The sequence below is a fragment of the Mirounga leonina genome, unplaced genomic scaffold (assembly GCF_011800145.1).
Source record: "Mirounga leonina isolate KUSES-001 unplaced genomic scaffold, KU_Mleo_1.0 Mir_127, whole genome shotgun sequence".
Lineage (NCBI taxonomy): Eukaryota > Metazoa > Chordata > Mammalia > Carnivora > Phocidae > Mirounga > Mirounga leonina.
In genome coordinates, this window is record NW_023270316.1 from 32,916,724 (window position 1) to 32,942,097 (window position 25,374).

General features: G+C 37.7%; 1 protein-coding gene and 1 non-coding gene across 3 annotated transcripts in view; both read left to right on the plus strand.

Moving 5' to 3' along the window:
- Window positions 1-25,374, plus strand: part of KLF12 (Kruppel like factor 12) — a 430,517-nt gene that overhangs the window by 283,694 nt on the left and 121,449 nt on the right. The window lies entirely within an intron of this gene.
- On the plus strand, window positions 2,747-2,883 carry LOC118009751. The gene has a single exon (XR_004679021.1). It is a non-coding gene; the product is annotated as a U4 spliceosomal RNA (small nuclear RNA).

The following is a 25,374-nucleotide window of genomic DNA, read 5'->3' on the forward strand; positions in this document are numbered from 1 at the left end:
GCATAACACAGATGTCAGCTGATCGACACGGTTTAGTATGAACCAACTGCGTGTTGGCATTGGTATTTGCTTCAGTGTTCTTTAGTCTATATTTTTACGTATCAAGTCATTTAATGTTAGAATTCAAATGTCTTCATTTGCAAAATAATGTTTACCTTCCAATGCTCAGATGGAAAGGATAATCTATATTTAGCATAACTGCTTGTAAGTTGAGTTGCCATTAAAATAATTCTAAAGTTAGGTGTTTGACTACAAAAGCCTCATGTAGCTTGAGGTCTTAGTGTAAGTTATTGTCATTTTAAATAACAGTATGACGCAGTATGTTGGAATATTTCAAAATGCAATATTAAAATTCCCTTCTAGGACTTAGAAGGCAGGAAGATACTTTGCTACGTAACTCTATTTAATAATACCTAGTTACCTGAATTTATATATATGGCAGTTATGCAGTTGATCATGAAATTGCTTTCCTACTTCTAAGCTCTTATTTTTTTTTCCAATTTTTACCAGAAGGAATTAAAGTAGCATCATGCTGTCGATTTGTTCCTCCTTTATCATGAATCTACAAAATAAGCCACCCTTCTATAGAAATGTAAAATGCCCATAATCATTGACTCATTCCCTCTAAAACTAAACACATATGCATGTGTTTTGTCTTCAGGGCCAAGAAATGATGACTGTTTAAGACATACGTTGTATTTTTTTTTTTTTGCTTTGATACCATATTACTACTGAGGCCCATCATTAAAATATGATTGATGAATACATAAACATTGCCTTCTCATAAAATACTAGTAAACGTGGATTTTTATAGTTCTCCTATAAGGTAGGATTCAATGCATAGAAACAACAGTTGATTGTGAAGTTAGAGAAATTTTTGCAAACAGACTCTACAAAATTGCAGCCATCTTTGGCAAGTTATTGTTTTATCTGCATCAAGTTTCTTCATAGCACATGAAATGAATTTCATCTTCTCAGTATTACCAAGTGAAAATATCACATGATTCACAGCACTACGAGATTTTAAACTGCAGACTTGAGATGTAGCCATTCCGTGCTTAATGTGGAGACCTCTGTCTTTTGTGCTGTTTCAGGCAAAGGCTACATTAACTAGTCCCACCACCATCTTAGTGAATAGGTAGAAGAAAAAGTAATGAAGTAATCTCTTGGATTTTACTTTAGTTGAACCCCCTCTGATGATACTAACACTTCTGATCAAAAGGAGCTAACCAATTTGAATAATAACATAACTGAAGGCCACATTAGGTATTTATTTTCTTTCATAATTTAAAGATGTATTTACAAATTTTTTAAGAATTAGGAATTAACAAAGAGCAAAAGTGGAACCTTGCATATTGCATTACTTTATATATGTATGTGTATACCATAGAATCCAGTCCTTGTACCATACCCCTTAAGGGAAATACTGTTTTAATTGTGAAGATGATTGATGAAGATTTTAATGTTGTTCATGACTTCTTTTTTTTTGTACAATTTTGATGTACTAATGAAGGAAACAAAATAGATATCTCTTTTATGGGAGAGGTTATTTTTACTTAAGGTGATTGCTATAGAAAGTATATTGCCAAAATTTAATTTTCTGGAAACTATATCTCTGCAGAAGAACTTTGTTCGACTCATGCTATAATTTGCTCTCAAGTGTATTTGTTAGTTTCATGCCATGTTTTTTACTCAGCAGTTTTCTCATGCCAAGAATAAAAAGTGATATAATCATAAATCCCCTGGACTGTGATATGGACATTAGGAGCATGAGATTCAGGATCAGGAATCTGAGCTAGACTTAGTCCCCTAACTTACAGCTTTGGACTGGGAAGTGCTCTTCAAAGATTAAATGGGGATAATAACATGATCTATCCTTGAAGATTATTGAGGAGATTAAGTAAGAGCTTAACGTCTAGGTTAATCAACTATCAACAAAATGTTTGCAATTATTTATTATTATTTACCGCCACCCTGAAATACTTGAAGCAATGATGTTCAGAAATTTTTTCTCTGTCATATAAAAACAAAGTTGGAAGGAAAAAAATACCAAATTTACAAATGAAAAACTGCTCCCAAGAAATTAGTATAGAAATGCTTCTGTAAGTTGTTACTACAAGTTATAAGGTTTGAGCGTGTACTGTGAGAAATTATCTGGAAACATCCCATATTTTCTATTTTTCTTAGTTTGTATTATGTTTTTATAATCACCATATTATACAAATATTGCTATAGCATTTTATAAGGGTTTTTTTTAATCGTTTAACTGATTAATTAGATGATGGTAAAAGTGTCTAGTGGAGGAGGCCTGCCTACCTCACAGAATGAATAAAAGAAAGGGCATTTCAGTAATTCTTCAGGCCTTTATTTTGCATATATGCAGCTGGGCACTGGGCCAACAATGAAATGGCTAAGTGATAAAAGGGAGCCCCTATTCCATTCCAATGTAGGACTTGTATATCTGGTATGGATAAGCAAAAGAAAATATGATAGGGGAGTTGGATTTTCAAAATGCTAATAATAAAATTTACAAAACTAACTCATATAAATGCAGATGATTGTACTGGCTAGTTATTTTTAAAGTTGTTATAACACATCTGGTCTCTGGTAGAGAAATCGTTTACCTTATCTATCGTGTTACACAAAGACCTGTGAATGTACCCATCCATGTTTTAAGATGACGTATCATGTGAATTGAGTCATTTGTCCATTCAAGTATTTATTGAGCATCTGTCATGTAGTAAATAGCTTTGCGCAGTGGCAGTATCGTAGCCAATGAGGTTTATCCGAGGCGCGATTATTGCTAATTGTCATGTAGTAAATATTTTATTGGTCCAAGGATACAGTGTTCAACAAAACAGATGCTGTTTCTATCTCAGGGTGCTTATAGTCTACTGGGAAGTATTGACATTAAACAAACAAACAAAAAATCATATAATTAACTGATAATTATGGACATTCTGTGCTTAAGTTGGATTAAAACGTAGACTACTCATGGATTTGCCCCAGGGAGAGAGTTTAATTATAATTGTAGATGGAGAAGGTTGTATTTGATAAAAGTATTTTCACAGTGGGTATTATATACGTTAGAAATGTTTCCACTGTGAGGCTCAGAGGGGGTGATTAGGGTTTGGGGATGCGGTACGGTGAAACGTTCACATGAATATGCTTGACTAACAACAGAAGGATGTGAGAAAGCTTTCCATTGAGGATAGAAACTCAGCCCATCCAAGTATTTAAAGAATATTGGTCTAAAGGCATGACAAATTGTTAGCTAGCTCTGTGCACTGACATCTCAGTTCAGCCTTGAACATGGTATGTGATCTGGAGAAAACATACTCTGGAAGGTATAGCAAACAAACAGTTTAGGCTAGAGCTACGAAGAGGGAGGATGTCAGAGAAGGTCTCCCGGGGAAGACATTTTCCCTCTTGATACCAAAAAGACAAAGTGGCAGTTGGCCTCCAAAGCGGTTGTGCTGAGAAATGGGAGCTCTCCATGTAGAGGGAAGAACAGCCGATGGACTGATCTGGCCCGAGTTTTGTTACTATGTAATCTGAGACACATTATTTGTAAACAAGACCCTAAAGGGATTATTTGACCTTGTAAAGGAGTTTCAGTCCAGCCTGGGGAAGTTTTTGGTAGATTTCCCAGGAGATTTTCATTAGTTGTTACAGATACTTAATAGCATAAAAGTGTAAGGGTCATAACAAATCACAAGCAAAGTTGTTCTTGGTTTGTAATTGTCTGGATGAAGACAAGTTTTGGAATGTCCCCTCCCTCCCTCCCATCCTTCCTTCCCTCCTTCCTGTGGATGTACTATATGCCAAGTAAAATTCAAGGTTCCAAGATGAGCAAGTGCCTACTGTAATGGGCCTTACTTTCTAATGTAAGCGGCAAACAATATATGTCAGATGGGGTAGGAGCTATGAAGAAAAATAAGCCATGATAAGGGGATGGGAAGTCAAAAGAGAGGAGTGCAATTTTAGGTACAATCTGGCCTACCTGAAATGTAAGGTATGATAATATACTGATATGGTATATGATACCATATCAGTATATGGTATCATATACCATATGATATACATATGGATAAGCAAAAGAAAATATGATAGGGGAGTTGGATTTTCAAAATGCTGATAATAAAATTACAAAACCATATACCAGTATGATAATAATACCTGGGGAAGACTTTTACAGAAAGAGAGAACTGAAAGTTCACAGACTCCGAGGCATGAAGGGTGCATGGCTAGTGTGAGAAGAACTATAAGGCAGCTGGTGGAACAGGAAAGGAATGAGCAATGGAAGAGCAGTGGATACGAGACCAGAGGGGTGAATAGGGCCAAATCATGTATGGCCTCAAAGAACGTGGTTAGGTTCCTTAGTTTTTTTCCTAAATATGGTGGAAAGCCACTGGAACTGGACCTGTGAGCAGGAGAACGACATGACTACCTTTTACATTCTTCCTTCTGTAAGAATCACTGAATCACTGCTCAATGAGGACTGAGAATTGGGTATCTGGCAAGGGTGCAATTCACTGGTGACACTGACAGTGTGTCAGCAGAGTGGTGGGGACAAAGGACTGACTGAAGTGAGTTCGCATTCAGATGGGAGGTGAGGGGAAGACTGAAAGTCTAGGCAGCTCTTTGGAATAGCTCTGCAGGAAAGAGTTGTAGTAGAGAAATGGATAGTGGGAGAGCCTCTTAGGCACTTAAGGGAAGGATTTAAAAAGAGGGAGATATTACAGCCCATTTGTATTATATCAAGAATAATCCAATAGAGAGTTGAAATGGGTAATTCTAGAAAGGGAAGAACTGTAGAAGCAAAGTCTTTAAATGCATGTTAGTTGCTTATATTATACTGTGGAAGTAACCTACATCTTGCAGTAATTTATCTGAATTCTAAAGTCGGCTTAGTAGATTGACAAAGTTTTTAGGAAAAAAAAGATACATGATGGAAAGTGAAAGGAAATACAAAATCAACAGATAATCATCTGGGGTTGATAATGAAAAGCAAACAAATGAAAGTTCAATAAAATTTGGGTCCATTGGGAGTTATAAAAGTGATACCAGAATTAACATAAGAGCAAACATTTCTTGTTCATCACCTAGTGGAATGTATAGAATAATTCAAAATAAACCCCAAATACCTTGCATTTGTTGTTTAAAACTATTTATTTTATATCTGAGTATTAATGAATGTTACATTTTAGAACAAAATACTTAAAGAGCAATGCCACAACCAGTCTGTGAAAACCCAGCTGATGAGCTAGGAAAAAAAAATGGACTTATCTCCTCCCTCCCATACCTGGGCTGGTCCTTCCTCCAAATAGCTGAAGGAACAGGTAATAGCACCTTGATGCCCAGGAATGAGGCTCAAGCAAGGATGTGATTGATCAGTGGCTTTGGAATAATCAGAACTGAAAAAGCCTAGGGCAGCAAGGGAGGGTGGATTTCCTTGACCACTATCCCATTCTTCTGTGCATGTGACCATCATAAAATAGATTGCCTAGAGGGCCAGAGTTCAGCTCCAGTTTCCTATACAGCCACATTTTCTTCCACGAAAATACAATCCCAGCAGCCTGGTCTACCAGAATTGTATAACACGTATTTATTGCATTAAGACTCTATTTTAATGGTGTCATACTTGAAAAACAACTCCTTATGGGTTATGAGTGCATTATTCTGGACTTAAAACAATTATGCTGTTAGATCCTTGAGTAGAAAGTACTTTTTTCCCCCAAGATATCTGACTAGAGCATGTTGATGCTGCTGTGAAGAAACCAGCCCCATTTGGGCATGTAATTCCTTTGGTCATCTTTTTTAAGAGTGTTGTGGGGTTTTTTTTTTTATTACATTTAGATGAAGTGAAGAATCCTCCAAAAATATACCTTATTTTCATAGCACTCATTCAGGAGTTTCAAAGGGATGTGGTCGTGGGCAAATTTGAAATACTCACACCCCATTTTCTTCCCTACAGGCTGTTGCTTTTCTCAGCAGCCAACAGGAAGAAGCCACAAGTGTATTTTTAGTCCTGTGCCATTTCTATTTGTGAAAGGAAATATGGTCCTTGCAGTGATTGCTGCAGAGCTGGTTAGAGACTCTAGCTCTGGTTCCTCCTGACCACTGAGTGTGGCTATAGTTTTGCTCGCGTAAAACTCGCCATTTCAGATCTCTGCTTCATCCATTGTCTTCTGTCTGCTCTCTCACTTGTTGATGTTAATTAAGGACGCCTTCTTTCAGGCGATGTTCCTTCTGTCATGGACTCACTTCCTCTGTCTACCTTACACATGCCTGTCCTCTTTTAGTTCATCATTCACTGGAATCCTGGCATCCTCTGTCCATATGACTGGAATAGTCCAGGCAGCTGTGACCTATGCTCATGTGTATGGTTGTCTTTGCTTCTTGAGTGATTGAGCTACCACAGCTTCCTTTGGTAAATTTATTCTTCGACTTAGGCTTAATTTTGAGAACTTCCAGATATAGATGATATTTTAGGCCTCCATTTGGTTTTTATTGACAAACCATTTAGTTATGTTCTTTCATTATTTTTTTTTAATGCTGCCTTTTGGGAAGTGGGACTGGAGTGTTGCTGACTTTCGGTTTACTCTTCTTAAATATAGACTTGATAGGACTTGAGTGTTTCAGTACTATCATCATAAAGCAAAGGCAGGAACTTGTTAAAGAGTGTGAAAGCCAATCAGCTAATATTAATGAAAAATTGAGTTTTAAATAGGAGTTCAGAATATTTTATAGAGATGCATGGGTCATTTGTTGTTCGTGTTTACCTGATTTGCAACATGGAGTAGAAATTTACCGGTATCTTCTCACTTCTGGGCATGCACAGAGGTTGAATAGCTTCCTCCAAAAAACTGGCTTCTTAGGTTCTAGTTCATCTGAAATACCTTCAATCTGTTAATTTCTCTGCTTCATCTGGCATAGACTGGTTTAGTTCTAAGATTTGATGATAATAACCGGCTCAGAGAGGAGACAGAAATTACCTGTATTGTGCTAAGAGAATTAGCAGAAAAGAGAAAATTCTAGGTAAGCTCCTTGTAAACTGTAAAATGTCAAAGAGTGAGTTTGGTTGGCTTTTTCCCCCACACAGATAAATATTAAATAAAAGCACAAAGCACAAAAGAAGAGAAAAAGGAGAAAGTAAGGACAGTAGATGGAATCCACATTGAGAGAGAGATGATACTTCGCTCAGAGGTTACTCCTATTACTTAAGGAGGTGAAGCTCTAGAGAAAAATCTATGCATTAGAGAAAGTAGTTAAAGCGAGAATTTAACAAAATGGTCTCTGTTTCATTCTGCTGTAAATTGTCAGCCATCACACCATTTTAACTTACTGGAAAAGTTCCTCCTATAATAAAAAGATTGAATGTTTAAAAATTTAAATATGTGATATTTTACTAATAAATATTCTGATGTAGTTGCTACATTCATTTTTCACCACACCTGAGAAGTGTCTCAGGTGACATTTAATACATTGAACATTACATATTGGACTTTTGAAATATAATACCTTTCATTTCCTTTGTTGTTTCATTTTTTAAAAACAAATTTTTTCTGGGGCGCCTGGGTGGCTCAGTTGGTTAAGCGACTGCCTTAGGCTCAGGTCATGATCCTGGAGTCCGGGGATCGAGTCCCGCATCGGGCTCCCTGCTCGGCAGGGAGTCTGCTTCTCCCTCTGACCCTCCCCCCTCTCATGTGCTTGCTCTCTCTCATTCTCTCTCTCTCAAATAAATAAATAAATAAAATCTTTAAAAAAAAAACAAACAAATTTTTTCTTTCCTGAAAAATATAGTTACCGTATTATAATAAATATAAAAATATAGTTCTTGCTTAAATATAAAGCTTCCAATTTCACATGGTACAGGTGTTATTATGCCACAAGGACATTCCTACTTTACCAATTAGATTGCAGGTAGTTATAGAATCATTTTGATGATATTTGTGTGTATACACTCATTGCAAGAGACCTTCAGAAATCTATGTGTATCTAAATATATCTGCATATCAAATGAGCATTTTATCCAATGACTCTTAAAACCTATAGGAACAAATGAAAGAAGGAAGACTAAGATCCAAGAGGGAAACTTAGTCTTCGAATCATTGCTAGCACTATTTTAAATTAGCTTCTTAATTATTTACAACTCTCTGGCTGTGCTTTCTGTTCCCTATTTGTTCTTATTCCCTTAATTCCTTTTCTGTTGCAAACTATAGAACTATTTTCTCAGCTCTTTCTCTTTGCCTGTTTTCCATTGTTAATGGAGAATTTGATTAACTGGTATTCTACTTTGTGTTCTTTAGAAAAGAACAAGTTGATAGTTGTCTATCTAATAAATAAAAGAAAAGCTACCAATTTATGGAGTAACAATCATATACTCAATTTTTTTAAATCATAGTTTATATGGAGGAAGTGCTACCCTGATCATTGGCCTGTTGTATGTGTTTTTCATGACCGGGTGGCTCCACCAGCTTTTTTCTTCTATCTATTAATTCATTTATTCAGCAAATGTTTATTGAACTGATCATATGGCCAAGAATATCCCCTGCTCCCAGCTATGGAGACTTTTAAAATAAAACTCCCCTTAAAAGCTAGCTTTAGTTTACAACACAATGAAACAATATTGTTCATACTGTGGGATTTTTTCCTGTTGAATCTTGAAGTCGATTGGGTAGCTCATAATGGGCAGTTTTAAAGAAACTAAATAAAATGGAGGCTTTTTCCGAGTATAGCACCCAAATAATTATTAACGTTGTGAAACTTTTGTTTGGTAACCTGTTTATTTACATACATCAAATGTGGTACTGTGAGAGTGTGTGTGTATGTGTGTGTGTGTGTGTGTGTACCAAGTCATGTTGAAATACGCATTTCTTTGCTGTGGTTCCTGTCTAGAAAACTTGAAAAAGACTGCATTGGAGTTCTCACCTTTGCCTCAGCCCCTTCCGTCTCCTCCTTCCTGCACCTCCCTCTCAAAGTATCTGCCTTGGCACCACATTTTTTCTCTGCCTTCTCACTCTTCACCTTCCTTCCCACTCTTCACCTTCCTTCCACTTGCTTATCTTCTCCCCTCTCCTGGCTGGCCTTCTCTATCTCCCTCCACCCCTCACCATTCTACCTATTTTTGACTCGACTCCTTTTTCTCTTCCATATCTCACCAAATCACCTATCCTAGAGCTAATGTAGTATTATGGAACTAAGCCACTTGTGTTGAAAAATGACAGTCTTTGTACTGCCATCTAGTGGTAGAATTTTAAAGCACTGCAAGAGTCTGTAGTCTAGTTACTTTGATGGCTCCCAGATTTTCCCAGCTAGTTCAGGGTTGTAAGGGAGTACAATGAATATGCCCTTTTTAAGTAAAACTTGAACTTAAATTTGAAATATGACTTACCTGCTTCATTTTTACAGCTCTAGTATGTGAATTTTTTTTTTTTGGAAAAGACTATATTTAACTTGGACCAGAAAAGAAAAAAAAGCGTAGCTCCTACTCACTTGTCCCAGTTTCCATCTTGTATATTTGTATGTGACTTCTGTTTAGTAGAAATAAAACATTACTTTCTGTGTATCTGTGCTTAGTTTTTTTTTAAAACTATGGTTTATGTTTGTTGGATAAATGGAAACATATATGCCAACTTGTGTGCTAGCTAACAAGTTTTGCTGAATGTCAGAGAGAAAAAATAAAAGGTAAATGGTGAGTTATTCTCCATACAGCAAGAACTCAGAAAGACAGAAAATAGAAGAATTTGGTGAAACTGGAATAACTTGGAGAATTCATCAGAGGAACTACCTCCTTAGTTAGCTAGGGGCTTAGGAGAAAGAGGTTCAGTAGAAACAGGGGAGAATTAGAAAGAGAATCTCATGGTATATGGGTTTCTCAGTTTCCTGGGGGAAAGAAAGACTTAGTGGGAGAGTAAGCTCCTCTGTTGACAAAAACTGTGGTTGTTTAAATGTGTTATATATGTTTATATAAATAGAATTTTATATACATTGTTCTAAATCTTCACTCCTAGATTAAAATATATTGGGGTCTCCCAAAATCGATGTAACCTTCAGTAGCTAATGTTTCCCCAAACCAATGCATCGTGCCTGATACTAGTTAATGCTCAATAAATATTTATTGATTGAAGATATGAATGAATTAATAAATTAATGTAGTCTGGTATAGATACAATGTTTCATATGAGATGCTTAGGAATGCTGTGACAGTGTTGGTCTATAGACCTAAACCCTAACCATAAAAGGATCTTTCTCTTACATGGGAAAGGAGAAGAAACAACATAAAATGATAACCAACAAGGCTCCTCATATCGTCAGTCTGGCCCCTGACACCTTCCACCCCAGTCTGTTGCCATTCTACCAAATACAAATACATCTCATGTCTCAGCTACAGTTTCCATGGCTTTTCCTGATGACTATTCTACCTTTACCCATACACTTTCCTTTTCCTGGAAGACCCTTTCTTTCTCTGGCAAAAAAAAAAAAGTCTTTTTTTCTAGAAAGGGACGTACTAAATAATAAGGCAATTTATTTCATATATATATACATACATATATGAAATTTTATGTGTGTATATATAGGCTCAATATATTTGGTTCAGTACGTAATATATAATATAAAATATAATTATATCTATATCATTCATTGCTTTATTACCTTATCCAGTGTCTGGTACACAATGAACACTAAGTGTCTGCAGAATGAATGAAAACCATTCCTAAAGCTGTTACTATTTTATGTCATTGTGCCATCTGTAATTCCCTGGCATTCTTGCATACATTGTTTCTAAGGTTATTTAATTTCATAGTATTTAATGTTAAAGAATGATATTTGGTGGTACATTATAGATGCTTGCTATGATTTAGATTTTAATAGTTTCTGGAGTTGAACCCCTGTGGGTGAAAAGTATTCTTATGACTTCGAAATGGTCTTAATGAAAAGATATTGATATTGCCATGTGAAAATTATAGTCCTTATTTATTCTTTTACCCTCAGGTAAAATATTTTACTTGTGAAACTAGGATAAATAATGGCTTTGATTGGATTCAGGCAATTAATAGAGTCTGCTATAGGTTTCTTATATAACAGTAACACCAATTTCATTTCCTAATCAGGGTGAAACAATTATACCTCCTACCCCACTGCAGTTAACTGCATCAGCATCATAGTACCATAAAATCTCAATAAAATCTGAAAACTGTGGAGTATGGATAATCCCACTATAAATTGTAATAAAAATTACCCCTCCAGACTCTGTATTCTCTCCATTAAGTTCATAGACACTGTCTCTTTGTACATAAAGTTTTATGAAATAAATCGACCAGTTCTCCTGTCCTTCCCAGATAGCAAGCTGCTTTGATTTAAAAGCTGATAATGGTACAATCAGATTTTGGTGTTTGCAGTGCATTTTAAAAACATAAATTTCATCTAACGAACCTTAAGTAGAAGGAAAATGCTGCTTTTATTTGCACTATGAAGTGAACGTCTCTTTGTGAGAAAGAATAAATGACATATTTCCCGTGGTGGGCCTATTTGTTGCAGCCATAAAACAAAGATTTGGTTTCCTTCCACACATCTCTAATCTTAAAGGTATATTAAGCAAACCCAAGCACAAATCTGAAACAGCTCTGTCTGAATTGTTTCAAATCTTCTGTGTTTAGAAGGGATTGTCAATTTTGTGATTGCATTTTCGTCTCTCTGTGCTAAATCCAGGGGCTCCCTAATCATCTCTGGTGTGGCCTTTGTCAGGAGTGGATGTTTTAAATCAGGCCTCTATAAACACAGAGCCCTTTAAAACAGAGGAACCCTTCTAGAAACCTAGGTTGTAAATCCCCAGAGAACATGAATTAGACTCTAGAGGAAGTCATATGTTATAATGAAGGTAGAGTAGGTGGCATTTGAGGTCGAAAGTTAAAGAAGCATAAGATTTTGCTACTCAGAGTAGGTAGAAGTATTCCAGACCAGGAAAAGAGTGAACAATGAGGGCCGAGGATGGAGGGTACTTTATATATATAAAGAATAAGGAAAAGTGTGGTTTTCACTGAATTGTAGGATGTAATGCACTCACACGCACATTCACTGCATAGAGTATAAAACACATAGTGCTTGCATGATATATACAATGAATTACTTACAGGAGAGGATCTGAGAGCCTTTCCCTGAAAAAGAAAGCCTTTTAACTCTTAGTTTAGATATACTTCTTACATTCTTTGTGAATATGATTTTCCAGCTGTGCATAGAGAGAAACTAGTGAATAAGATCTGCAAAGGAAAAATAGCCAAGAGGAATATTTCTCAATTTTTTATTTTTATAATTTGGTTCTGCTGAAATATTGTCTTGTTAGATGTTTTTATGTTTTCCCAGTAGCCACAAAAATTGTGTAGCATTTCTCTTTCTGTAGTTTTCCTTAATATAAGAAAATAGATCTACGGATTTTGTATTACCAGTCTACAAATGCTCGATACCCTCTATCTGCCATCCCCCTGCCCAAATTAGGAAACTCCCTTTTGTAGGTAGGCTAAGAGCAAAAAGTGACAGCTAAAAAAGAAGGTGTCAAAATTATTATTAAAATAAGACTTCGAAAAATCACAGCAAGGTCTTTTGGGATTAGAGTAAATAGGCTTACACAGCTCTTTAGTCCTTGGAGATAATACTTTATTACAGCACAATAATTGCTTTTGAAATAATGACCATTAGCAATGAAAGAAATGTTAAATTATGGTCAGTCTATTTGAAGTAGGCAACAAAGAAAGTATGTAATAAATCTTATACAGATATTTATTAAAAATCATTTAAATAATGAACTTTTATCGAATGCCTATATGTTCTTTGTGCTTTACATACACCATCTTTAAGTCTTAACAATAACCGACATGTGGGTATTACGGCCTTCTTTTACGGAGACGGAAACTGTTATGGAGAAAGAAACTGAGACTCATGTTACTTCCTCTACTCCTTATAAGGGCACAGCTTCTTAGTGATAGAGCCTTTAATAAAATCAAAATTTCTTAATACTCTAAAGCCATTTGCCATCCTTAGACTTGATGCTTAAAGGGGTGTGCCTTAGTTATGTAGAAAATTTGTCGGTATTAATCCAATTCCAGATTTCTTCAAATTAGATATATTGTATTTTTAAATCATTTTATTTTTTGTCAAGGTTTAAAATTTGTTATATATGAAATTTATATATCTATATCTGTCTATCTGTAAATTGCATGAAGTAATTCCATGTTGCTAAATATCGGCTTTATGGTACCATATTACGTATTTCCATTTCTCCAGCATCTTGCAACATTAAAAACAGCCTCGAGCTGTAGGTTAACATTTCTAGGTGTAGGGAAATTTTGTCACAGTGTGGTTCACTGAGTTTCAGGGATTGACATCTATGTCATTTTTAGACATATCTGGTCTCTGCCTGGAGCTCTCTTGAGCCGAGAATTGGTTCGACAGACATAGACAACACAGACATGCCTGTTCTATCTTGCCTCATTTGGGTAGTGGTTATTTTCTGAAAAACACAAGTGGAAAATACAGCCAGCATTTATTATCACTGTTATAATTATATTTATTTTTCTTAGATTAATGAGTTCAATAAAATTCTGAGCACTAGCCAATAGCTAATAATCATTATAACATTACAGTTTTAGAATTATCCTAGCTTATATAGCAGATGTTCCAAAATGCCTTCTTTAAAATTGGAAAATAAATTCCATAAAATGTGTGTTTGGTTACAGAGAATAGCTTCGTAGTAAGATCTGACATTTTCCAGTTTTTGTTTCTCTTCAGAGTCTCAAATAGTACCTTTTCTGTGTTTTTGTAGTTCTCATGTTCTTAGGTTTATCAAAGAGTAAAATACTGTGTATGCTGTCCAAAATTGATTGACATCATGATACGGGATAGCAGATATTTTCCAACACATTCTCAAAGTCATGGTTATAAGGGAATCGAATCAATCCATTTATCATCCTACAAATGAGCACTAACGGGTGAGGGCACTGCTTGCTTAATGGTGTTGTTGTACCCATTGGTATAATCCACAGTAATCAAGGAAGTATCACCTCCAATTACATGTTTTATTATCTCATTTTCTACCTTGCAAGTAAAATAACTGCTGACAGTGCCCTTTCTTTCCTTCCTTGGCCACTTGTGATCATTTTTTTATAGTAATCATCATCACAGGCCCCTCCTACTGAAAAATAAACCCCCTTTCAACTATAACTTAAACCAGTTTTAACTGTATAGTTTTGCATACCTGATAGAAACGGAAGATTACAGCTTTTTCAGTTTACAAGTCTAAATGAGCCATTGAATGGTTTATAGCTATTTTTCAGTGTTGGGCTCTGTATTTCTAATTATGACGAACATCGATAGTAAAATTATCCTTACTGACAGCAAGCACAAGCCATCACAGACTCATATTCTACTTGATAAGATTACTCATCCCATATCTTATTCCGGAGGAGATGTAAGGAACACATCAGTCATATTATTACTATTTAGCCAGTGGGTGGCTTGTTTAGAGAGATCTTGCATTTTTGGAAGGTACGAGATACAGTGGCCGTCTCATATCTGGGCATGTTAGAGGATGCTCAAAGAATAGCTTGGTACCGTACCTTATTTATGCATGGATATATAAATACACACATGAACATGCACAGAGACATGTATTTGTATATATTCACATTTTAAAAATGATACTACCTACAGACTGCCATACTTTATAAACTAAATGAAATTAGTTGACTTCTTATAAACTTCTTCCCTATGTTATACCATTTAAATGGGGGAAATTTTTCATATTTAATATTTAAACAAATAAGATGAGTATAGCACCCATTTGTTTTCTTTCTGCTTTCTTTTTCTTTTATCAAAACTAAACAAAAACAAAAACAAAACAAAACCTTGAACTGCCAGTACTGTGCTGATCAGTACTAAGAACATTTGAAATATTTTTATTTAAAAAAATTTAAGCCTCATTTTTTTAACCCTTTGCCTTATCTAGGAATTACCCAGTGTTTTCCTTTTTATTTACTTATCCATTTGATTCAGTGCACATTTATGATTCAGCCATCATATGTACGGTGCACAGATGATGCCCAGAAGAAGCTCATAGTTGAGTGAATAGAGGAGGCAAAGCAAATTTTATGGGAAGTGTTTGGGAGCCTGGGTGGCTCAGTTGGTTAAGCGACTGCCTTCGGCTCAGGTCATGATCCTAGAGTCCTGGGATCGAGTCCCTCATCGGGCTCCCTGCTCGGCGGGGAGTCTGCTTCTCCCTCTAACCCTTCTCCCTCTTGCGCTCTCTCTCAAATAAATAAATAAAATCTTTAAAAAAAAAATTTTATGAGAAGTGTTCTATAACACAAGTAAGTGTAGATCCACAGAGGTAGGTCACAAAGGAAAGAGCACAAAGCTCATTGTTTGGGAGGGCGTGGTGATGATTTCAGGAAAAGGATGTTTCTCGCAGGAAACTGTTTACTTGCATTATCCACATAAATAGGAGGAGGAAAGGCAATTATTTTAAAAAGGTGAAAAATCCTAGAAATATGAAAGAACACAGTGCATTCTGGTGGAGTTCTTGTGTGCCAAGTCTGTATTAAGTGAATGCTACAGGGAGACAGACACAGCTTGTAAATTGGTGGGTTATCATAGGAAGGCAGGTGAGAATTCCTGAAGGCTGGTGCAGAGGCTGTAGGAATGGAAATCTGATGGACAGAACTTGTTGCCCAAATGGATGTCAAGGACAAAGGAAAAAATAAATATAGATAATTCCCAAGTTCTTGATTTGGCAACTGCCACATGTTGAGAAAGTCTAGTGGAAGAATGTATGACTTGAAAGACAGTACTGAGAATTTCCCCAGAAAACAGTGTAAAGTGGAAGAATTGACAAAAACATGGAAGAAAAGATGCGAGACACGAATTGATGTGTTCTGAAATTTATCTGAAAGGACAGCTATAAAATAGGAGTAGATAGAATGTGTTATTCAGAGAAGCAATATTCAGAGAAATGTCTGGGAATTTTGGAAAATTAGGGAAGCCATGAATCTTAGAATATAGATGAATCAGTAAAAATAAACCCACATCTAGACACACAGCAGTGAAATTGTCAGGCATGAGTCATAGAGAAAAATCTCAACAGCTATCTACAAAAGAATTAAAGAAGAGCAAAGACTGTCAACAATAAGAAATGCCAGAAAGCAGTGCGGTAGTCCTTTCAGAGGACTGGATGAGGGATCTTAGAATTCTGTTCTCAGCTAAATTCAATCAACAGTAAAATAAAATTTATTTCAGGTATATATTGACTAAGAGCTTACCACCCACACAAATTTTCTGAATGATCTAAAGAATATGCTTTGAAAAAAAAAAAGAAGAACCTAAATGGAAAGGTGAGCTTAGAACTGGTTTTAAAAGTATAGGTAGGGGCACCTGGGTGGCTCAGGTGGTTGAACAGCTAATTCTTGATTTCAGCTCAGGTCGTGATGTCAGGGTCCTGGGATCCAGCCCTGCATCAGGCTCCACACTCAGTGCGGAGTCTCCTTGAGGATTTTCTCTCTCCTTGTCCATCTGCCCCTCCCCCCACTCGTGCTTGCTTATGCACATGCGCACACGGCGCTCTCTCTCAAATCTTTAAAAAAAAAGTGTAGGTAAATATCTGCAAAAGGAAATAAATTTTAATTAACTCTTGGTGGTGAAAGATGAATCAAAATTCTGAACTATAATGAAAAAGAATATGGGGAAGGTGGGAATGTTCCTTGGGTGGTTATCACATGCTAAGTCCTCCTTGTGTTTGAGAGGAGAATAGATACACAGAATGACTTTAGACTTTAGAAAAATTTTAAATGAGAGAATGTAAATAAATCTCTAATGTTAAATGAAGATAAATTGTAGAATATGATCTTCTTATATACCGTTTTTAAAAGAGCAAAACTGTATTCATTGTTTATTGATACATATGTAGTTAAAGCATAAAAACTTAAATACACCAGAATACTATGGAAGAAGGAAACAATAGTAAAATGAAACAAAACAAAAAACAGCTTTTTTTGTAATATTTTACTTTTTTTAATGACCTGAAAGAAATACTGCAAATGTTAAGGTTTTTTTTAATCTTTTGGAAGAATAAATAGATGTAGAATTCCATATATGTGGGAGATTTTTTTTAAAATAAAAGTGACATGAAAGAAAAGCTATAAATAATTTACCTCAATTTATAAGCAAGTTTATGAGAAAGAAAATACAAAATCATGTGTTGAATGGCTCTTCATATTTTATCTTTCACATCAAGCATTGTTGGGTGTGAGAGACAATGGAAAGAAAACATTTTCAGGATTTGGGTGGTTGAAAGAGAAAAGGGAATATAAATGCTGAAGAGTTAATTTGACCCCTGACATCTTATTTAATTGATAGTATAAATGGAGTAGACACCGAGGAAGATCTTTCTCATTAGCATGTGAACTTGCATGGATTATAACGAACCATCCTGGCCTCTCAGATCCCTGCTTGGGCTCAGGGACAGCTCAGACTTAGTGCTGAGGAGGTGACTTGGCAGCTTTGGTTAAGGAAATGAGCATAAATGATGTTCAGAATGCATATTATTAGAGAGTTATAAATTTTAGAAGTATTCCAAACATAAATGTTACTGGTTTTTACCAATTTAAAAAAATCTATTTTTCTTTATTACCATGTTCAAAGAAAACAATATCAAGCTTTGTGTTTAACACCTAAATATACTGACCTCAAGCATCACCTAATCTACCAGACATTTGCCTTAGGAAAACCCAAGACCTCACTCTCCATGATAGCCCTTATCTTCAGAAACTGTCTCTTCTCACAGAACCTAGATGGGCTTTCATAGAGAAGTTAGTTGTAAACCCAGTTTAAGGTTAAGAAAACCAAAAAGACTAGTGGGTGCCTCCTATGCCCTCCCTCAATATAGCATATATTCTATAGTGTTCTCAAAATCCTCGTGCCACCTGGTCTATCTCTAGGCAGAATTACAGCTTTGGCCTCCTTCTTCCAGAGTAATTTCTGCAGACTTCACCACCTGCCTGTAAGGGCTCCTTCCCTAACCTATGTCCGAGGCTTGCATCTCTGAGCTCGGGAAAGAGTCTGAGCAAAGGAGCCCCCATGTCACAGATGTACCTGAAGCCAAAGGAAGTATGATTCCATTTCCAGGTGTAGGGCTCTCACCAGCATTCTCAGAGACTAGGTAGTTTATCATCTCAAGGGGCAGGGTATCAAAGTATCAAAATAACGTCTCTAAAAACAAGCCAGAAAACAGAGAATGTGTGCTTCTTAGGGATTGAGGGAAACGAATAGAATTATCATTTCTTACAAAAGCATCCCAAACATAGACTTGATATGTAAAACACCTTGAATCCAGTTTTACAAAGCAAATTTCTCTCTTTGGAGTTTGCATGAAATTAGGACATGAACTGGCACTTCCTTCAACCTAGATTGAAACAGAGAAAAAAAATGTAGCAATACTTGCTTTTTGGCCCAAAGATATGTACAGGTCATTTTTGAATACTTACTCACCCCCGGTTAGGATGACGGAAAGCAATACATTGGAAAGAGAAGAGTCAGCACCTACTTTTGCCCTCACAAAGAAAATTTACCTTCCATGATTTTACCACAGTAGACACTGGCATTCACAGGTATAACATCTAAGATTTTTGTGTTTCTCAAGTGTCCCTCAGAAGTCTGGTATGTAGTACAGGTATTTTGCGAAGTTACAAGACTCACGTGAACATGAGAGTCTGAGCCTCCAAACCACAGGATCCATCTCAGTGCTGCTTCATGCCCTCTGCTTGGGCCCCACACAGAAACACTTGTGAGTTGTTTGTGGGCCAGGGCGTATGTGGGGGTGTGTGTCAATTATCCATCAAATGAGAAAGAAAACTTTCATAAACTTTTTTTAATGTGATGTGAGGATGTGCACAAGAACATCCAGATGGAAATGTGTTATAGGGTGTGAGGACAAGTGTGCATGTCCTGCAGCCAAGAAAGAGAAAATCTTAAGAAGAGGCCAGAAGTGGCCATGAAAAGAGATAATGAGCAGCCTTGAAAGCTATAAAGAGATTCAATGGCATGTGTACATAATTCACAAATGTGAGGACTTTTTTTATGGTCTTAGAACATATCTTCAAGAATTCCAAGGGTCTACTGCATGTCTCTAAGAAGACAGATGAAATCACTTTTACGTATTATGACTTACTTTTAATTTAACTGGTTTAAGTATATTCTAAAATGAGGCATGGAGAGCAAATTATTTGAAGAGGGAGGAGGGCAACAGTAACATTTATTCTAAATGGCCCACAGTAGTTCTGCAGGCCAACTTTTTTGTTTGCCGAGTGCCACCACACCTAAGATAAGGACCATGATTCAGTGGTCCTTAAAATTATTATAGCAGATGTCAATCTATGTCTTGAAAGATTCCATTTTATCTAGTCTAGGAACCAGAAAACACAGTGCAAAAAAAGACCAAGTGAAATAAGAAAAGTGAATTAAAAGGCCATGGATCATCTCTCTGCATTACACATGAAAATGAGTTTGGTGATTTCATTATTTACCATATGCACTCACCACAAAATCACTTTATTATTAAGTATTTAAAATCATCTCTGCTTAAAGTGGATTCACTTTTGAATAAATCAATTGGGGCTGGTTGGCTTGGGTTTTGAGCAGTTGTAATGAATTGACAAAATGGAAAGGAACAGGAAATGGTGGTGTAGTCATATCTCAGAGGGTTCCTAGAGTCCAAGGCTCTTAGCTGACTCTGGAGAGTTGTATAAGGTTACCAAGCAGAGTGTAAAAGCCCACTTATTAATGGAAAATTTTATGAACTCTTTAATCACAAAAACCTTTTGTGCTCTAAGACATGCTTCCAGTGAACACAAGGCAATTGTAAATCTGTGTTCATTTTCTTTTTACAAACAAGAAAAATAGTTTTAGTCATGATTCTTTAGAAAAATAAAATCGTAGTCGCTGTTGTGATAATCTCAACAAACGTTAATTTTTAAGCTGTATTTTAAATGATTGAATTCCTTCACTGAAATTTCTAAGCAGTAACTCATACTATAGAGATGACAGGTATGTTGAACTATTTAAAATATTTTCCTGAAAGGAAAGAAAAGCCTTTTAAATGTAATTTAGCTAAAAAGTGAATAAAAATTATGAACATTTCCACTCCTATGTCATTCACTGGCCTGTTCAGACGCAAAATATCATTATCTAAGACTTTCCTGAGTAATAGAAATTTAACGATTGTGACTCCCCCCTCCCACAACGTTAATATTAGAATATAAGCCAGAATGTGATTTTTAAAATAAATTGTGATCTAGGCGCTTTCATCATTATATTGCAGAATCGTTTGCCAACTGAGAACCACTGTGACCATTTCAAACAGAGACCTGCATTTATTACCATCATCTTCATCATCCAATATTGTATTATACTGTGTATGAGAGTATAATTGATATGGCTCTCCTCTCAAGGAGTAGACAGAATCATAAGGTATATAAAGTAAATATATGCTTAAGTATAACTCAAAATGGAAAGTGCACAGTGCCATAAAAATACATAAATACAAAATATGGGTATTTTTTGAAAATAAAAGTTTGTGTTTCATTAGAAAATGAAAGGAAGCTTCATGAAGGAAAGTATCGTTCTGTAGGAAATGTAGATTCTTGTTGACAGAATTGGGCATGGAAGGGACTAGCCCGATACAGCTGGCTTAAGGAAGGAGCCTTGAGGGTAAGAGCATTGAGAAATGCTCTGTGAGACAAATGTATGTAGCAAGTACCTTGAGAAAGTTCATTGAGAAGTAGTATGAAAGGGAAAGAAGGAGTTCCAGAAAAATTGTGGGGTTAAAGCAATAGCAATTCATTGGTGATTTGTACTCAGCTAAGGGGTACAAATGAAATGAATGAGAGTTTTGAATCTGGGTGACCAGGGAAATGATGGGTAAAATCCAAACTCTAGAGAAGAATAGCACTTAGTCTGAAATGACTTTGGAACATTCAGGTGGACCAGGATGCCAGAAATAGGAGACTTGGAGTTTAGGGGAGGGATCAGAACTGGGAACACAAATTTGGTATTCATTTCCTCTGAGATAGTCACTGAGATTGTAGGAATTGTGGGATTGTGTGGAATTAATGAAAAGCTCACCATTAAAAGAGGCAGAAGAGGCTAAGCAGTGGAAGCTTAAGGGGAAAAGGAAATTTTAGATGTATGCAGAAAGAGGAGATGAAAAGAAAGGTAAAAGAAAGGGAGGGAGGGAAGGATGTAGGGGAAGGGGAGAGGGAGGGTGGTGGGGGGAGAGGGATGAGGGAGGGACCGACTGACCCAAGAAAATTAGTGTACGGTAGAGTCAGTAAATGCTTTCTCTAAAGGGTCGAATAAAACTTTATTTACAAAAACAGTGACAAGGCCCACAGGCTGTAAGGTGCCTATCCGGAAACCAAGGGAGGAGAGAATTTTAAGAGGCTGGATGTGAAAATGAAGAGAGATAATCAGCAGTCTCGAAAGCTGTGGAGAGGTCCAGTAGCATTATAACTGCGACGTGGTACTTGCACTAGAGAATTATAAGAACATTATGAGGTTATTTTTTAATATAATGGGAGCAGAAGCCATTACACTGTCAAGGGTGCAGATAGGAATTGGGAAAAAATGAATAAATTGCCTATTAGATCTACACAGTACCAACATCCCAGGATTTACATAACTGATTACATTTTTAAATCTGCATTTGGGATCATGTAGACAATCACAGTTACCACAGTGTAAAGGCATACAGTTTCATTAGCAGTAGCAAAAGTAAAGAAAGTAAGAAACAGATTTTAGTTGAAACTTCAGGAGGCAACATGGGACCTAATCTTGGAGTTCAGCCTACTCTGAGTTAAACTTTATTTACTAATGAGTTTTTCTCTCATCACAGTTCTCGATAGGCTAGAAAAATCAGGCATCTATTTGAACAACTGATGTTCTGAAAGCAAAGGAGGTCAGGATATCGTTTGTACGACTATATTACGGAGAACATACCTCGCAGGCCTTAGGGTGATAATGCCCTGAGTTTTAACTGATGGCTGTATGTGCAGCCAGCATGAGGTGGCCAAGGAGAAAACAAGCTAGTGAGATGTTCGGAGAAGATTAATGTCACTGATGTTTCTCATGCATGTACCTCTAGCTGGATCCCCCGCTGTGCTTCAGGCTCAGGAGCTGGGCTGATTCTTCTCACATGGCTTCCCTTCCCACTCTGAGCAAAACTCAGAGTCTTTACGGGTACCGCGCACACCTTCCCCTGTCTGGCCTCATCCCCTTTGCTGCCCCATTTTCAGCTCCAGCAATGGAGCAGCCTCCTTGTGGGTCCTTAGGCACCTAACAGCCTTTCCCACGTTAGAGTTCTTATCCCTGCTGTTTGCTCTGCCTGGAATGCACCCACTCTCCAGTCCCCCACCCCACCCCACCCCACCCCCAGCCCCTTCAGGTCCTCGCTCAGCTGTCATTTTCTCCATGAGGCCTCCTGGCCACCTCTCCAGAACTGTCCACCTTCCTCTCAGCAGCCCCCAGCCCCCGCCCCCACGTCCCCACTTTATTCTTTTCCGTGGCACTTCTCATTATCTGACTGAGTATATGTTTTCCTTGTTTATTTTTTATCGTCTTTCTCCCCCCAGGGTGAAAGCATGAATTTTTATCTGCCTTGTTCACGGCTCTCTCCACAGCACCCAGAAGAGTGCTTGATTCCTCATAGGTGTCCAATAAATATCTGTTGGCTGAATGTATAAATGAATGTTTGCATCAAGAGGAGTTGCGGTTTTATATATTATCCAATATATATTCTGCCTCGGTGATGGTATTTTCAGTTTAGGTACATTTAAAACGAAAACTGCCTAATTTGAACAGCCCAGGAGATGGGAAGGGATTTATCAGTGGTGTCAGATAAGCGATGGTCGGATCGGCACCGAATTTACTGCCGGGGTGCAACTGAATGGTGATGCGCTCCTCAGCACCAGTGGGGTAATAAGCGCTTTGAGTGGCTCGTCTCATTCACTCCTCAAAACTGCCATGGCAAGGAAGAGACAGAGGAAGAGAGGTGGGAGATCTATTGCCCAAGGTCAGATGGCCGCAAGTGACAGGACAGGACCAGACGTCCCACCCATGTCTCTGAAGCCAAAGCTCCATCTTTATCTTCCAGAAACACGGCAGCTGTGGTTTTTAGAGCAATTCCTGCATAGAAGGTGCTGGAAGAGGACTCTTCCACGCTATAATGTTGTGCATGTTCCCCCTGCACATTCTCCCCACGCCCCACCACTATATACTCCTTTTCCCTCCCCCCACTACTCCCCATTCTCCCACTGCTCTTGCTGGAAGAAAAGCAACAGCTCTCCTGGAAGCCAGTGTTTCTTTAACTGGGACGTGCTTCAGCCTTGGTCGGGTGGACAGTGAGGGCATCTGCAGGTAGCAGGCAGCCCATCAGGCTGAGGGGAAAAGAAAGGCTGGCAGCATGCAGCCTCTGCCCACCAGCTGCTTTGTGCCCTTCAAACCGCAGACACCCCTCTCCCCTCCCGCCCCGATGAGCCGCGGTGAAAGGGACCGCGCAAACCCTTCTGTGAGCCTCTCTGGTTAGCACATGGCAGTCTTAAAGTCTCTGTTACATTGTTTGCTTTTACTATGGTGACCTCTGAAAGGACTTCCTGTCCTTGAAGAATAGCTGAATGGGCCAGTTATTTCTATGTAAGATCGAGCCTTTAATCTCTTGACAGCACCCAGGCTGAGGTGGGAGAGGTGCGAATGGACATGGGTGCCGCTGTGTCTTGTGTCAGTCTGCTGTTAGTGTGAGGCAAAGTAAAGTTTAAATGCCTCGTGAGTTGAAGAGAGGCAAACATACGAAATCTAGCTTTGAGTGAAGGATCCACCCATGTGAGCTTCCTATCAACTACGAGCTTGAGAAAAGGGATAGAAAAGCTTCCTTCACCCAAGCAGTAATACCAACGTTGGCCCCTTCCAGGAGAAGCCTGCCTGAGGCGGGTCAAGTATCAAAGAAAGGTGCCTCTAAAGCGAAAATAACTGTAAATACATTTTGAGTATTTTGGATTGAGAAGTAAATAATACAGGATATGATATGTGACTTTTTCCATATTTATATTAATGGCCCACTTAAATTTATGCTGCTTAAGGTCGGCTTGCCTCTTGGGAGGAGAATAGAGAGGAGTGTGATAGGCTGACTGTAATTGTAGCAGTTTTCCACATCATTGCCCGAAATCTCTGAAAGGATCTGGGAGAGTGCACTGATTTTGTATTGCCGCAGAACAAATCATCCCCAAATCTGGTAGATTGATGTGGTAACTATTTTATTTGCTTACAGTTCTGTGAGTCAAAAATTGGGGATGGGTTTAGTCAGGCAGTTCTCATGCTAGTCTCACTGTGGTCACTCACAGGGCTGCAATCATCTGGTGGCTGGAAGGTGACCGGTCATTCTAAAATGAGTCACTTACCTCAGTTGGGGTTGGCTGCCAGCAGAGCAGCATGTATTTTAGGCTTTCTTGGGTTCCTTCACATGGTGGCGAGGTTCTAAAAACAGTAACTGATTAAGGGGAAACCCAATATGCAAGTGCTTTTCAAGCTTTTGCTTCGTGTCATCTTTGCTGGTGGTCCACTGGCCACATCATCATCTAGCCAGGTCCAGAGTTGTCCTGGGACGCAGCTACACGAGGGCATGGATGGATAACTGGAGACATGATTCACTGTAGGAAACTTTGCAGGAACAGTTTATTGTAGGTACATATTTGAAAATTAGAGTAAATGTGTTCAACTGCAGGTGTTAGGGTTCTGCAGTTACCTTCGCAGGGATTTTGTCACACGGAATGAAACTCACAGAGTAGCATCTTCCCCTCCCCCCCCCCGCCCCACCCCAAGTACCCAAAGCTATCTCATCCCTTTCCCCTTTCTCATTCAAAAGGAACAAAATCTCAAATGTAAATTCTTTTCAGATGCTTATATGTGATTTGCTGCTCTCTTCTGGGAAGTAGATGATGTTTTTAGTTCTGGTGCCTAGGTAATGTTTCCATTTTCTCTGAATGGGTGCCCCCAGAGAATCAGTGCTTCTGAAATGACTGAGGAACTCAAAGACTAATGGAGGTTAACTAGAGTAGATGTTCCTATCCCACATTTAATAAAAATAGAGTAGAATTATGCAAGTATGTAGATAAGCTAATCATCTGACCTAATCAGCAATGCAGATTTTAAAAAGCCTTTCTAATTACTTCCTCAACTTGGCTGAAGGTATGGGTAAAAAGAGTTTCCCAGCATGATGGTAGCAGATGTATTTCATAATATTTATTGAAAATATTGGAAAGAAATCCTCAATTATGATGT